We start from the raw sequence: 15,740 nt of genomic DNA, 5'->3' as shown, positions 1-15,740 counted from the left end.
GTCTTCTTAGAGTTTCAATACAATTAGGAGATGTGACACATATCCTCATGATCCCATGATTCTCTCTACTCAAATTCGAATTTGGCCTTAGGGTGCCACATAAAGGTCTTCTAAAAGCCTCCTTTTGACCTACATGTTAGCACCTAAATCTGCCTTAGGCTGAAGGAAGGCAAAAATTAGGGTAACCACAAACCACGCTCAGTCTGGTAGCTAGCCCTACCAGAACAGGAGAGGGCTCTCTCCGAGTCACACTCAGTGAATAGATGAACGAAAAGGAATGAGATGACTTTCAAACGAACAATTTATCTTAGGCTAGTAAGTGAATATGGAAACAAGAAGTGATTTTTATGAATGATTGTGTTTCTGGGATGTTATGGGACCACTGGACCTCAATGAACAAAGAACTTAACATAAAGGAACATATTATTTCGTGAGGCAAGGTAGGCGGAAAGCATAGCAATTTAGTTTTAAGATATGGTGGAATGGAGAGATTGATTAAGAGGGTGAAAAGGGCATGGACCACATGAATCCTTTTCAACAGAAGAATGAACACTAACATGAAATTTTCCTACAGGTAGAGCAATAAAATTGAATTCTACCTAATCTCATTCGAAAAATTTCACTGGAAATGAGCATGAAATGAATTATGAAACATAACTAAATACATATGAACACATAAGAAATACACTTGCTACACTCACAACCACAAGAATATCATGAAACAGAGCTGCTTCCTTTCATTAATTCTCTATCAAAAATACATAGTGAAGAAACAAAGTTTCTTTCCCACAGTCTCCCAGAAGTTACAAGCCAACCAACCCAATTGCTTTGCAAATGGTTTGCATACAATATATAAAATGTGCCATGAAGAGATAGAACGCCCAAGGGTCACAAAATGAAGGTGGAGAGCCAAGCATCAGCTACAGGTGCAGCACCAAAAACATGACACATGGCTTGGGTGACCCTTTGCCTTCCTTTGCCACTTGTATAACTGACCATATGGAGTGAAAATATTTATAAAACCGCCGCGCTCCTCCTCCTGTGCGTCGCGCTCTTTTCCAGGTGACTTTTGGAGGCCTTTCCGATGTCAAAATTGAGTGTAGGATAGCTTTTTGGAAATTTCTTTGAGTCTATTTTCCAACCCCACCATAATTTTTCGATTTGGAGTTCATTTTCTCTATCAAAAATCAAATATCCTAAGACTGGTCGAACTGTGCCAACTGAGGCTGCCTCAAGGCAGAGTGATGTTGCGGTCAACTTTTGAATGCCTTCCTCAATCTAAAATTAAGCTCTTGATAGCTCATTGGAAAGCCTGTCCTGTCTACTTTCCAACCCAACTAGAATTTTTCAATTTGGAGTTCATTTTCCTTGTCAAAAATCAAATCTCCCAAGACTGGTCGAACTGTGCCAAATGAGGCTGCCTAAAGGCAGAGTGCTGTTACAGTCAACTTTTGAATGCTTTCCTCAACTCAAAATTGAGCTTATGATAGCTCATTGGAAAGATACTTGTCTCTAGTTATCATTTGGATCATCAAGCAAGTCATTTGGCCAACCCAGCTAGGAGAAAACTTGATTTTCCCGAGGTCGCTCCAGAGGTGCATCAATTCTCCCGAGACAATTGTATTTTTGACATTTCTTCAAAACCATGACACCTGTGTAAAAAGTGAAGGAGGTTTTTCTTCCTTGGTATGTTTTGGACAAAAACCTCTCTCATTTTTCCTGAATTCATCTTTTATTTCTCAAAAACATCATTTGAGTGAAACATATCCCAATGTGTGGGACTAGGGATTTGCCGAAATGAAGCGAAATGAAGGGGATAGGGAGCTTCTAAATTCTTGAGGAAATTTTGGGAAGTATGGAGGGATGTTAGGAAGTAGGGGAAAGTGGAATCTCAGAAATTTAGTGAGGGGAAGGGGTCCAAAAAGGCAAAACACAGGCCCAACCATAGAAAATTGCCAGGTTGTAGCAAGAAACTAGGGTTTGTGCGAAAATGAGGAATTTGGGGGATCTTAGTGATGGGAAGAGTTTGATAAGGTACATTATGGATAGAGGAAGGTGTATGAACATCAGGATACAAGTTTTTCCCATGATTTGACCATCCAAGAGAAATTAGCTTTCAAAACCCTAAGAGAGGGAAATGAACCTTGCCTAGGCACAACTGAAACATGAACAAGGTGTGAAATGACCCAATGGGACTTGACCTGATGATGACAACCCTCTGAATGATGGTAGACTCAGCTGAATAGTGACATAGACCAACATCTGGACAACTTTGAAAGGAGTGTAAGCAAACCCTAGACCTAATGCCTAGTGAACAAATTTTGCTTGAAGACTCACTGAAATGACAAAATTTGACCTTGACACTTTAAAATCACTTGTGTAAGAGCATTTTTGATCACTGGAGGAAGGCTGCAAAGACTGACACTAACACTACACATGTCAACAATCTCAACCCACTTGTTAGGTATAAGCATATGCACATTATTTTCTAATTTTTAACCACAAATTCACTTAAAAAGGCTTAGAATTAATAAAGTTTGGAAAAACATAAATGTGGCCCAATGATAATGAAAGTGGGATGAATGTGGTGACATAGTAGTGAAATGGAGGTGAAATGGAAGTGATATAATAGACATAATAGTGAAAGTGTAATGGAAATGAATGACATTTTCAAGACCCAACATACCCCCCAACTGAAGTTATTACATGTCCTCATGCAATATATATTACATTAATTCTTTTGATCCTTGAGCTTTGGCTTAACTTTGCATGATATCATTTGATAACTTCATATTTTTGCAAAGTGTTTTAGTTGAATTGCAACATGGTTGGTTCTTGTGTTACAACCATTTTTTTGTTGTTTCATTCTATTTTGATCTTTGAACTTTGATAATAATATTTTGATTATTGTTGCAAAGTATATCTTTATTGGATTGCATGATGGTTGGTTCTTGTGTGACAACCATGATTTTGTTTGTATCCAATTTATCCTTTAAGCACTTTTTGAAAATCCATTGTATGCTCATAATAACAATGTAATAGCTAATATATGTTGGAAGTATGTGGGATCTTGAATATGATATGGACATGGCATGATATGAAGATGAATGTATTCCCCCCCCCCAACTGATGGTATTGGCAATTTTATGAAATGAGGAAGAGAAATGTTTTTCCAACAATTATCATTCTAACTTTTTATGGAATTCTATGGTCAAAAGTTATAAAATGACGTACCTTAACTTACCCTTTGCAATGGATGAGTTGTATGTGTGGTGGCTGCAAAATTCTGATCATATTCTTCTTCAAGTGGCTGAACAAGAGGAGTCACGGATAAAGAGTTAAGATGAATTTTTATTGCTGATACTAAAACTTGCTGAATCTGCTCCAAAATGTTGAAAATAATAGTCTTCATGTCTTCAAAACTCATTGGCACAATTTCTACTATGTGAAAAGATGTTCTGATGTCGAACATAGCAGGAAATTGTTGACTTAGTGACCATTAATGGATGCCACTAGTCAACACGAGAACTCTCACCATTGATGACAATGAGAGTCAAGATGCCCAAACACATCTTGCTAGGTACGAATGAATTTGCCGATGTCGAGTCACCTAGAAGATCTAATGAACAAGGGACATTAATGTATTTCCATTGTTTGTCAGCATGAGAACTTGCCATTAAGGCATGCAAGCTTCAAGGTGTCTTTACAAGGAACTTAGACTCAAAGGACTATGGACTCAATAATTTGCATTGAAGCAGGGCTTATTTGCGGAATGAAAATGATAGGAAAGGGAATATGAAAATGGAAGATGGCAATGGAGAGCAGAAATGGCAATGGGAAATAAGCATGTGAATGAGCCTCTTGCTTTTATTTGTGGATTATGAATGGACAAAAAGAGATGGAAAGTGTATGTGAATGTAAATGGAAAGTATGAATTGAAATGGGTGAATGGTTTATTATGAGGTATGGATGTGATGGAGACAATAGTATCTAAAAGTTTTTCAAGTGTTTGGATCTGATTTTGCATCAGCATATTTCCTCTTTGTTGCTAATCATCCTCTTATGAAACAAATTGGTCTCTTAGAGAAACACCATTCTCTTGTAGTCATTTGTCCTTCCTCCTGAAACCTGCAAAAAAAATAATACTTCTTCTGCAATGAAATGTAAGATTATCAAAGGAGAGAGGTGATCAATCTCTCTAGTTATGATATTTACACACAAAACTAAGAATTTGTATTAATGAAACAAGTTCTCAAAGGAAAAATCAAAAGAATTTATACCTGCTTTGGAATTGGTGCTCCAAGTTGAATGTTGCTTCTTTTCAGCAATTTATTTCATTATTTACCATTCCAAACTCTAATGATGGATTTTTCATTGTGTAGATCTTGTTGAGATCTTTCCAACGATACTTGAATCATCAAAATCTGATTTTGTATGAGAAAGTTAGGCTGATTTGAACAACGAGGTTTTTTAGCTGCAAATTGATGTTTAGCTGCAGAATTGGACTTTAGCTGCGGAAAGTGCACAGTTTATGTAGCTAAAAATCTTGAATAAAAAGTTAGCCATTCATCTTTCATGATCAGTCCAAAATTAATCAACACCTTCATAAAAGTGAGCAAATAACTTATTCATTTAATTGATTCAAAATTATTATTTTTTTTCTTAACATGCGGCGACTTAGTGTGACGACTTAGTGATAACACACACCTTGACTTCCCTTTGACCAGGGTCTTTTTCATCGACTTGGATCAAATGAATAGGACACCATCCATGTACTGACATTTTCCGGGCTACCCATGTGGTTCGTTTCGTCTCTTGACACCTATAACCTATAGAAGTATGAAAATGGCTGCGGAATTGCCAGTTAGTTGCGGAATCAGGTTGCATTCTATAGCTAAAAGACAGTCAACCATCAGTTTTGACTTTTTTTTTTTTTGTATGTACAGAGGATTATTCTGTAGACCAACTACTGCAACACTCGAACTTGTTTTGGATTTGACAATTCTCAAGAAACCATTTCCCAAAATTTCATAGTTGTTGAATGAGATAGCCATGGTCTTCTACATTTCCTTTAATAAAGTTTAGCTATTTTTGGTTCAGGCATGCATATAATGAGCCATAGCTCATGTTTAAGACAACTCCCAGGAATATTAAGGTGACGATTCTGAAAACTACAACACCAACTACCTGCATGGGATTCATTCCGCTCCATGGCATACGTAAAGTAGCCAACTCCCATAAGATCACACCAAATCTAAAACTCTGCAATGTGGAAATAAAGAGAATAGTCGTGTGATTTTTGGATACATATAATCAGCCATAACTGAAGTACGAGTCAGGAGAGAAATTGCTAGTCATTAAAGTCAAGATTGAATGCCAAGAAGCTCCATGCCACGTCTATCAATCGGCTGCGAAGAGTCGTATCCAACCGGTTCACATAATGGAGTTAATCACTAAATAGAGCCGTATTCACTTGGGATTGCTGTTAACAGGTGTTAATGAGTTATAGATGAGTGGAAATAAAAGGTGGGAGACGTGGTGGAGTAAATGCCAGCACATAATCAAATTAGAATTCCCCTTTCCAAGCAGCCGAATTAAATCAATCATCCTGTTCATATTTCAATTTTTGTTTTTCTCTCTTGCGGCCTGCAAAAATGGGCTTCAAAGAACTGCAAAAATCTCCCAAACCGCTTCAAATTTATTAAAATGATTTCTGATTTATCTAATTGACCTTGTTTCCGAAAAAACCCATGTTTTATTTTTCTCAAATTCGTCTCCGTTTGGCCGGATTGTGCATTCAAAGTTTGACATTTTTTCTTATTTTGCGTTTTCCTGAATGACTGTTTTTACTGTTCTGCATTTTATGAATTGTTGCATTCGTTTTTTTTTTTATTTGCAATTTGAACACAGAGAAATAAAAAATGAATAGTATTGAAATTTTCAAAGACATTGGTGTTGTTTCATTTGTTATGAACAGGCATTTTGACTGTAAGTGATGGTTTCACGGAGGCGGAACAATTGTATGATTGGAAGATGGAGGAGGATTGTGGAGAAAACCAGTGGTTACAAAACAGAAAGAATACAGAGCATGCAATGGAAATGAGTTCACGGAACAAAGGCTTGTATAAACAGACCCTGAACTGGCAATCGTAAACTCAGTGAGAGAGTATGGAAACAGAGTGAATATGGCAGAGTTTTAAAATAAAAGGTTGTGGAGTGGACATTAGCAAATTCATAAAATGACGGTGGAGTGGTGTATTGGATTGAAGAAAACAGAAGTTTCTTTATCCTCTTGTGAAGATCCGAAGTCCCAAGAACAGAAATTAAGAACAAAAAAAATCTTTGGTTCTCTCGGACTTGCCAATTGATAGATCACTCCACCATTTCTCAGATTGCAAGATAGGAAGGAATTGTTGCGTGTGAACCTCTGAAATATCTATCATCGTAGAATTCGAGAAACTTCAATAATTCACGTGTGCTCTATGTGGTGCATGTCTGTGACCTTCAACTTCAGAGTTGGATACCTTGATATTATTGCAAATGAATTGGTAGTTCTATTGATATTTCAACACAATGGGTTGTCAATGCCTTTTCTACAAGATATCCAGCTAATCCTTCATACCCTATATTTGAAAACTAGATCAGTAGAAGTCCAACCAGATTCCAAAAATGCAGAGTTTTTATTTTAACACAACAGTCCATGCAATTTGATTTATTTGATTTTTTTTTTTTAAATGTTCTTGCAGGTTTATTTCAAGGCCAAAGCTTCAAACAGGAATGCAGATTTTCTATTGAGGCCACAATAGAAACTGGAATTGGGGATAGCCATTGATTATTTTTTTCTCTGAAATTGTGAAATTTTATAAGAATGATTAATGATTTTCAATTTCAGGCAGCAAAGACTTCAAGTAAAATATACTAAAAACAGGACTTTGATTGAGGCCTTAAGCTGATTTTGTTATCAATTTGGGTTGGGTTACTAGGATAGGATCCATGTCGGGACAATTCCGGAGATGCCCATGTGGTCGGTTTCTTCATTGGATGCCTGTAACCTGCTAAACCTTGAAATTAGCTGCGGAATTCACAGTTAGCTGCGGAATCAGACTGCATTCTACAGCTAATTTGCAGAATCTTATTAAAACAGGACACAATGTTTTGATGACCACTACAAACCATAACTAATCAATCTTGGACAGATGAACATATCAAAGCAGTTGGGTTTCATTTTTTTTTTTTTTTTTGAATCAATTGAAATGATGAAGTTTATTTTGTCTCCTTTTTTTTTTTATTTTTTACATAACAATTCTTTTTCTGATCCTCTAGATCACATAAAGTGCAGGAGGAGAGCATACTCAAGAATTATTAATTTTTTTTATAACAATTCTTTTTCTGATCCTCCAGATCACACAAAGTGCAGGAGGAGAGCATACTCAAGAATTATTAATTTTTTTTAGATGTAAGAAATAAGGTTTCCTAATTACACTTCCCCGGCAACGACGCCAAAATGTCTAGTCAATTTAACGTCTTAAATTGCTCTACATAAATTATCAATCCGGGTATTGTAAACTGATGAAGTGTGGTGCACCATATGTGCTTAGTTAACCTTTTTTCTTACTTCGTTGTTTTATAGTTTTTATTTTGTTTTGGGGTTTTGTTCTTGTTGATCTCCTAAAGTGTCTAATGCAAATGGAAATCCTATTCTAAGGTCTTAAGAATACTTTTAAAGGTTAAGTATGGATGAAGATTTCAAGACAAGGTTTATGTCCTTTATGGTAACTTCCAAAACTTAGCACTTCAAAAGATCTCAAAACATGCCATTGATAAAATTAATACTTGAACAGGAATGTAAATATGCAGCTACTTAAATCAAACAAAAGATGAAATACTGATTATGAAATCACTGTCTCTGTTGCCCATCTAATTACAGAAATAAAATCTAAACTATTGCACTCAAACAAACAAAAAATTGCAGACTAACAAAAGCAAGATCAAGTTACTTCACTTATAATCCGATAGCTCGCCAAGTAGCTTTTCGGGGTTAAGCCATGGCTCTGGAGATAACGTCAAATAACATGAAGAATTGATATCTAAATTACCTACTTGCAGAATGAAAGTAAAATCAAATCACTTCACTTATAGTCCGATAGCTCGCCAAGTAGCTTTTCGGGGTTAAGCCATGGCTCTGGAGATAACGTCAATAACATGAAGAACCTGATATCTAATTGAAAAAATGAAAGTAAAATCAAATCACTTCACTTATAGTTCGATAGCTCGCCAAGTAGATTTTCAGGGTTAAGCCATGGCTCTGGAGATAACGTCAATAACATGAAGAACCTGATATCTAATTGCAAAAATGAAAGTAAAATCAAATCACTTCACTCATAATCCGATAGCTCGCCAAGTAGCTTTTTGGGGTTAAGCCATGGCTCTGGAGATAACGTCAAATGTCATGAAGGACCTGATATCTAATTGCAGAAATGAAAGTAAAATCAAATTACTTCACTCATAATCCGATAGCTCGCCAAGTAGCTTTTCGGGGTTAAGCCATGGCTTTGGAGATAACGTCAAATGTCATGAAGAATTTGATATCTAAACTAACTAACAACAGCAAATAAATAAGACTAAAATCAAAGCATGACTGAAATTGAAAAGCTAAAAAAAACAAAGTCAGTAGAGAGGCCAATCTCATGTCACTATTTGATGCAAAAACATGTAAAGAAAAACTAATCTACAATCAACCGGTTGAACACACTTGCATGAATTAAAATTGCATGAATGGAAAATCTAAACTATCAAACTTGAAAGCAATAAAATGACATACATGAATGAAATCAAAGCAAAACTACAAAATAAAATCTACTCTACCTTACATTCTAATGTGCTCCATGACATCTACTTCACATCTCCTTCCATGTTGAGAACATCAAAGCTTTATTCAAATTCTTCAAAATTACAAAGTACAAAGCTCTCCAAAGCTTTCCAAAGCCATCAAGGAAGAACTACAAACTCCAAGCTAAAGAACTAAAAGGCCAAGCTAAGCTAAGACTAACAAGCTAACAAATGAAGGAGAGAGATCTCCTATTTATACAAAAAGATGAGAAGCCATCTCATTAATGAGAGTCCATGAATATCTCCCTCTACCTCTAGAGTCCTAATCAAAATAGGAACTGATAAGACACATGTCTTCTTAGAGTTTCAATACAATTAGGAGATGTGACACATATCCTCATGATCCCATGATTCTTTTCACTCAAATTCGAATTTGGCCTTAGAGTGCCACATAAAGGTCTTCTAGAAGCCTCCTTTTGACCTACACATGTCAACAATCTCAACCCACTTGTTAGGTATAAGCATATGCACATTATTTTCTAATTTTTAACCACAAATTCACTTAAAAAGGCTAAGAATTAATAAAGTTTGGAAAAACATAAATGTGGCCCAATGCTAATGAAAGTAGGATGAATGTAGTGACATAGTAGTAAAATGGAGGTGATATAATGAACATAATAATGAAAGTGTAATGGAAATGAATGACATTTTCAAGACCCAACAGATTCTGTCAACATTTTTTCCAATCCTTGTCCTTTCACCAACTTTGTGGTTTTTATGTCCAAATCATATTCTTGGATCTTGGCTATCCATTTTCCTCTTCTGCCTTCTACATCTCCCTATAGTTATACATCTTTCACTACAACATTTGGCACATAAGCAATGATTTGTGACTGCAGCACATAAGTTCTAAAAGCTTTCAGGGCTTTTACCAAAGAATACACCTGTTTCTCAAGAATATTATATTTCAGCTCAGAATCCCTAAGAATCTTACTGAATAATGCAATTGGCTGCTTTTTCTCTTCATCATTCTTCTGCAGTAAGACAACAACTATTGAACTTGATGATGCGAATGAAAAAACTTGGAAAGGGTTTTGGTAATCAGGGCTGATTAAGACCGGAGCTGCCTGTAATGCATCTTTAATCCTGGAAAATGATTTTCTAGCTTCTTTGGTCCAATTCACTTCATTCTCCTTATTTAGCATATTAGTAATTTCTTTTACAATTTCTGCATAGTTGGATACAAATCTTCTCAAGAAGTTTATCTTTCCCAGAAATTTTTGAATATCTTTTTTACTCCTAGGCAATGGTATTTTCTTGCACAGCTTGTACTCTGGCCGGATCTATCTTCACTCCATCTCTGGAAACAATGTGCCCCAATAGTTTTCCTTCTTCCAGAGAAAAAATAGATTTCTTGGGATTTAAGGAAAGTCCAAATCTTCTACATTTATCAAAATTCTTTTTCAAATGGTCCAAATGTTCTTCATCATACTTTGAGAAAACAGTAACATTATCCAAATATATTACTACAAACTTATCTCCAACAAAAGCAATGTCCATAGCCCTTTGAAATGTAGCACCTGCGTTCATCAATCTAAAAGGCATTCTGGCATACATAAAGGTTCCCCAGGGAGTTGTGAACGCTGTTTTCTTCTGATCCTCCTTATCCACAGCCACTTGGTTATAACCATAAAATCCATTTAGCATTGACATTCTAAAAGATCTCGTTACCTTTTGCAGCACATGATCCATTTTAGGCAATGGATAGTTATCTTTCAAAGAAGCCCTGTTGAGATTTCTGAAATCCATACATAACCTTATTTCTCCATTTTTCTTTCTCACAGGCACTAAATTAGCCACCCAATCAGAATACCTAAGTGGAACTATTATTTTGGCATCAAGCAACTTCTTGACCTCCTTTTCAATTGATGGTAGAAGCAGAGGATTTATTTGTCTATGGTTCTGTTTGTAGGGTTTAATTCCCTCCTTCAAGGGAATCTTGTGCTGAATAATATTTACATCATAGGTTTTGAGATCTTCATAATACCATGCAAAGACGTGAACATAATTCTTAAAAATTTTAACATATCTTTCTTGAAAATTAGGGGGACTCCACTGAATAATTTCACTAACCTGGGATTCTCCTGAGTTCCAAGGTTGTGATCCTAAATGTGTTCCTCCTGTGAAATTTTCCCTGAGTCAACAGCCACATCATTGGGATTAAAAAGTCTTTCAAGGGGAACAAGTCCCTTTGGCATAATATTATCTTTCAATTGAAAGATTTTCTGATTAGCTATTGAATCTTTTAAACCACTGACTTCTGCAACTTCTGTTGTTTCTTCTTCATCCTGATCAATTTCTGTGCCCTGAAACTCTTCAACCATAGTCAAAAACTCCTTAATCTGCTGATCATCCTCAAAAACTTGCCAATTCTTAACATTATCAGGAACAGAGGGTTTGTGTCTCATCTCTATCTCGTATCTTAGTCTTGGATTAATAGGAGGCTTGAATGTACTAGCAGCCACAATCAATGAATCTGCTAATTTATTCTCATCTCTTGGAATGAATTGAATGTTAAAAGCTTCAAAAAAGTTCTCAATCAAATCCCATACCTCATTTCTGTATGCCCTAAGCCTAGGGTGCTTCTTTTGGCAATGATTTTTTATTTGCTTAATAATCAGCTCCAAATCTCCAAAAGCAGAAATTGACTTAACTCCCATCTGTTTAGCTGTTTGTAAAGCAATAATCAAGGACTCATATTCTACCACATTGTTTGTTGCCTCAAACTCTAATTTAAAGGAAAAAGGGAACATATTACCTCCAGGTGCAATTAGAAGAAAACCAGCACCTGTTCCTTCCTTGGAATAAGCTCCATCAAAGAAACATTTCCACACTTCTTCAGTTTGCAGCTCTGTAATTACATTGGCTGAAGCAAGCTGCTTCTGATTATCTTCAGCCAGCTCTGCATTATCATGAAGCATGAAACAAGCAAAGTCATCCTTCTCCTGCCTATATATAGGTGAATTACTTGCTCCATTTTTTGTAATTGTTTTTACAGATCTAGTTTCTTTGTACAATCTCCTCTCTTCCCCACCAAAAGTTGGTATAACAACATACGTAAAATCTAGCTTCAAAACACCACCCAATTTAGCCCCCCAGGACCTAGATAGAAGCATTCCAAATCTAGCAAGAATATCTGCTACTACTACATCAATGACCAAGCTTCTAGTTGGAATTTGAGCTAGTGACACTGCGAGATCCTTAATGACCCCAAGACACTTGACTTCGTTTGAATCAAAAGAATACAAGTCCCTATAGGGTTTGGTAACTTGTAGGTTTATTTGCTTCATTACTGACAAAGGCATAAGATTGTGTCAATCTCCCGAATCAAACATATAATTATGTAAGAGGAAATCATGGACCAATAAAGAAATATAAAAAGGCGGTATTGAAGAGTCTATTTCCTCAACATGTGGACCAAAAACCACTACTGGTTTGTCTTCCTGCAGATTTATAGTGTCATTTATAATCTCATTTTCTTTCAAATTAACAAACTCAACAATCTCCTTTTGATAAATATGTATTCTTGTCAATTCTGTAAGAGGAACCTGAATTCTTACCTTTTCCAACTCCTTAGTAAGACTAAACAAGTGAACCTTTTTAGCACTCCTTTCGTTCTCCTCTTCACCTTTTCTCATGATTGGAATTACTTGAGGAATTGAAACAAGTTTCTCCAAAGGAATTTTTTCAACTTGATCTTGAGAAGACTCACCTTGAAGTATCTGTGTCTTGCCATTTGCATTCTGCTGCTGCTTTCCTTTATTCACTTGTTTTGTAGGATGAGATTCTTGTGGAGTCGCCTTTGGTGAGGAAGTTGAAACTTGCTGCTCACTTTCATTTTCTTGATCTTTTCCTCGATCTCAAGTCATATTTCTTATGTAGTTTAGCCTGCATAAAATTAGAGAATTGCTTCCAATATTCATCAATTTTATTTTTATCATGAATGGCATACGTTTCATCATATTCATACTCTTCTTCTTCGATACCAAGTTCATCTTCATCTACTACATATAATGTAGAAATTTGATCTTCAGGTTGCTCCTGTTCTTCACCAGGATCTACTTCTATATATAATGGTGCTTGAATCTGATTTTGATCTTTTCTTTCCTTCTGCAAGATTTGCAAAGGTTGTCTTCTGTATTGGGGATTCAAGTTCTTATTATACTATGTTTGCTTCTGAAAATTCATATTTTCTAACTCTAATTTATTTAACTTATCTGACAAAGTTTTAATTACATTACACATATCCTCCAATGCTTGACCTTGAGAGGATTCCATCTTTGCATTTCCTTATCTTGGATAGGTTGTGTCTCTGATGCTTTTCCTATAGCCACCAGATTTTCTTCTATCTCTAATGCATCTGTTTGGATTTGATCAAGGGTTGGAGATATTCTTTCCATTAATGTGAATCCAAAATTTGATTCAAAAGCCCCTACAAAAGTTATTTTTTCACCAGAAGGAGGAGGCTTAATCTCCATTGGAAGAATATCGTACAATTTGTTAAATCTTCTGACAAATTCGGCCACAGTTTCATCAGACTTCTTCTTTATGGCATTAAAATATGTTAATGAATACCCACGGTCTTTTTTTTCTCCCCATTTCTGAATGAATAAACGTTCCATCTCTCCCCAAGAAGGAATAGAATTATTGGGAAGTCCTTTAAACCATTTCCTTGCTTCTCCATCCAAGGACTGAACAAAAAGTCTTAGAACAACATCTACATGTTCAACATTTTTGTTTTTTGCAAAATTGCAAAATACTGACACATGATTCTCTACAGTTTGTTCATCTTTCCCTATAAAACGAGGAAGAATCTTGAGGTATTCCTGTGGCATTTGGTTTAACGGTTGTGGCAATTGAAGAGGTGCATACCTATTCATCAGGAATGCAGGTACTGCCATGTATATTGAACCTTGATTACCAACAAATGTAGAACCTAACTTAGAAGTAAATGGAGTGTGCAGAGGTGGTAATGTGGATATTGGCTCAAGTTGAATAATTATAGTAGGTAAATGAAAAGTAACAGACTCTAAATATTTCTCTTGACAGTTAGGTTCCTGAAATGAAGATGATGAAAAAGATGACTCTTTATCAGATGAATGTTTGGATAAGTTACTGCTTGATGCAAACAATGTGGGGATGGGTGTAATTGGGATCTTAGACTTTCCAACCCTCCTAGAAACTAGCCTTTCAGGATCTGAAAGAGCTTGAACCTTCTGTTGTGAAGTGTCTGATCTTGTATGGGGTCTCCTTGAAGCCAGAGTTATTGCTTTGATTCAAAATAGCCAAATATTTCCTCCTCACTGAACAACCAGAGGAAAACATTGAAAAACCCAGGGAAAAGTGTTCTTGTCTTCTCTCCCCAACAACAACACCAATTTATGTTGTACCTTAAGAAACCAATTTCCTGGCTGCGTAAAAATTGTGCTTAAGACATTAATGATTGTAATTACTGTCTCTTGATTATATGTTGAGTTCTCAAATGAAGGACCTGGAAAACTTGGTTTTTAACTATTAATACATATGCGACCTGAAAATCTCAGAATCCCATTTACTTGCTGAATATAAATGATAAATGAATAAGGAATAACTCAGAGACAATATGTTGCTTTACACATAATCTATTATCTGTGACACTTGGAAAAGTTAAAGATAATATGCTGGTCTTTCACAGAAACTACTATCAGTAACTTAGAAGAATTATGAAAATGAGAACTGAATCATAGACAATATGTTGCTTAGCACAAAAACTACTATCTGTGACCCTTGGAAAAGTTAAAGATAATATGCTGCCTTACACAGAAACTATTATCTATAACTTAGAAAGGAAGGTGAAAACTTCAAGTATAGGAGCACTATTTTAAGGAATTTTAACTTTATCTACATAAGCAAATAAAGACCTGCAACTTCATTACTATATTTGAAAGAAGAAAACATAAGATGACACATGACAGAGAAGTTACAAAATTATACCCAAAAATTCATGGAAACTTCTGATTCTTTCATAAATCAACAATTATATCAGGAATACAGTAGCCTAGTCTTTGGGTTCTCCAAAATTCCAACAACAACCTTTTTCTTTGTTTTTTTTCCTCTTTTATACATTGGGAATAGTTACTAATCTCTGAAAATATCAAACTACTTAACTGCTTCTATAACTATAAAAAGTTATTAAATAATTTTACAGAGGGTAAAGGACACCTCAAAGAACATACAATAACAAGAAATAACTTAACTAGAAGATGAGGATAACTGCTGGCTTTTTGGCTCCGTGAATCAGCTCTTGAGTTCCTCTGTGGATGCTTTAATAATTCTTAATTTGCTTTAACCGTAATTAACTGCGTTAGACTTTGACTTGTGCAAAAACTGGGCTTATGTATATATCGGGCGTTTTGATTGGCCAAAATACAAAGAAAACATGCCCAACTGCCTTTTCTTTGGATTTGGTTTTAACACTGATTTTCCCTTTATACAACGAAATTAATGCTAATCTTTGGTTTACCACGGGACTCAAAAAGAATTAAATTGGCTGCATAAATCCATCGAATCCACCTGTTCAATGCTCCATTAACTTTGTATCACAAATCACAATCCATTCTCCACCGTAGATTTCAACCCCAGGATCTGACGGCTAATATAAATTTCGGGTGGAATACCTGCACGAGAGTTACCCACCTGAAATGAGTGGTTTTTATCTCTCCTCTAGTTGCTACTTGTCAACCATTGAATGGAATCAGGTGCTTTCCTCTAAATACCATTTACCACTTTGCATTCGCCCGAAATCTCGCTTATATCTTTAAATCCGCCCTTCGTCTTGGTTAACTCCCGGACTTGTTCATGGCCGATGATCG

Source organism: Pinus tabuliformis, chromosome 9 (genome assembly GCF_031772625.1).
Source record: "Pinus tabuliformis cultivar Carrire ecotype Pingquan chromosome 9, CPIR1, whole genome shotgun sequence".
In the NCBI taxonomy this organism is placed as follows: domain Eukaryota; kingdom Viridiplantae; phylum Streptophyta; class Pinopsida; order Pinales; family Pinaceae; genus Pinus; species Pinus tabuliformis.
The sequence above is the reverse complement of the archived record's forward strand: the minus strand, read 5'-3'. Positions refer to the sequence as shown.